Source organism: Rhinopithecus bieti, unplaced genomic scaffold (genome assembly GCF_001698545.2).
Source record: "Rhinopithecus bieti isolate Rb0 unplaced genomic scaffold, ASM169854v2 scaffold_2351, whole genome shotgun sequence".
Taxonomy (NCBI): Eukaryota; Metazoa; Chordata; class Mammalia; order Primates; family Cercopithecidae; genus Rhinopithecus; species Rhinopithecus bieti.
In genome coordinates this window covers 29,889-31,466 of record NW_016803634.1, presented here as the reverse complement: position 1 = coordinate 31,466, position 1,578 = coordinate 29,889, and positions in this window count along the sequence as shown.

Sequence of the window (1,578 nt, the reverse complement as noted above, 5' to 3'; positions counted from 1 at the left end):
AGTCCTTTGAAGAGCTCTGAAAATAGAAATCAGGAACTGTTTTTCCATGGGGAAGTTTTGTTTTGTTTTGTTTTGTTTTGTTTTTGAGACAGGGTCTGATTTGGTCGCCCAGGCTGGAGTGCAGAGGTGCAAACACGGCTCACTGCAGCCTCGACCTCCTGGGGCAGAGCGATTTTCTTGCCTCAGCCCCCCAAGGAGCTGGGACTACAGGCGTGAGCCACACGACGCGCTAATTTTTGTATTTTTTATAGAGACGGGATTTCGCCGTGTTGCCCAGGCTGGTCGAGAAGGGCAAGTAAGTTCTTTTTAAAAAGCTTTTATTCCGATTGATTTCCTGGCATCCCGTGGGGCGGACAATGGGCGAGGCCTCCAGTAAACCTTCTGCCAGGTGAAGCTGCAGGGGCTCAGCTGCGCTGTTTTTGAGTGGGTGCTTGGGGCACCTGGGCGGGAGCGGGGCATGGGGTAGGTCTAAGGGGGAACTGCAAGGAGGAGAGCAAGGAAGTCGGTAGAGGCAGGAACCCTGGCGAGGAAACTTCCCAGTAGCTTTGTTCAGCGGGAAGGACCGGATCCTTGAGAGATGAACCTCATCTTTTCTCCTGTAGCAGAGTGGAGAGAAAGGGAGGAAAAATGGAGAGACACCAAGAAAGAAGGAAAATCATGAGGTCTCTTAGGCCGAAGCAGCCCTATATTAAATTTAAAGAAGAAAGCAGGCGGCTTCCTGTGATCCTATATTGGTTAGTACTCTGCATCGTGGCCAAGGGTCAAATCCAAGTCCAGGCAGTATCCCTCCTGGGGCGTGGCACTCCTCCTTTCCTTTAGACTGCAACCTCTGCCTAGGCTGCGCTCTTTACCTGCGACTAGAGAGGTTAGAACTTACCCGTGCCTTCGGAGCTCTGTGCAGTGGTGAGAATAGAAGGAACCCCTGCCCTGCACGCTGGGGTCCGGTCACCTTGAAGGCTGGGCTTTTGTTCCCTCTCTGAGCAAGTGTAACACCCAAAACGTGAGCTACTCCTTCTCAGTCAGCCTTATTGACACGATGTGACCATACTGTTTTTCTGGTTCAGATATTTCAAACATCGATTTGGCCTTTTAAGGCCAAATCAGAAACAAGTGAAAGGACGTGAGGAGAGTTTGCACTCCAACTGGGAATTTTAAGTAAAGCCTAAAGAATACAATAAAATCTAAACTTAATGTCATTGCCCAACACAAAACTTTTATTTCTGTTTTTATTTATTTGTTTATTTATTTTTGCTATCAGCAAATGTCTGAAATATAATCCACACAGACCAAAGTGTGCCAATCTTAAGTGCATAGCCCAGTGCATTTTGATGTAAGAAACCATCACCCAGATCAAGTTACAGGACATCATTTTCACCAGCCCAAAAAGTCATTAGAGCCCCTTTACTGTCAGTCCTCACCCCATCCCCAGGTAGGCAATCACCATTCTGATTTCTGTCTCCATGGATTACTTTTGCTTCTTCTTGAAATTCACGTAAAGGAATATACTGACTTTGTCTGTGGTTTTTTTTTGTTTTGTTTTGTTTTTATGTTTTTTAATGCAAAGATGGTTTTGAGATG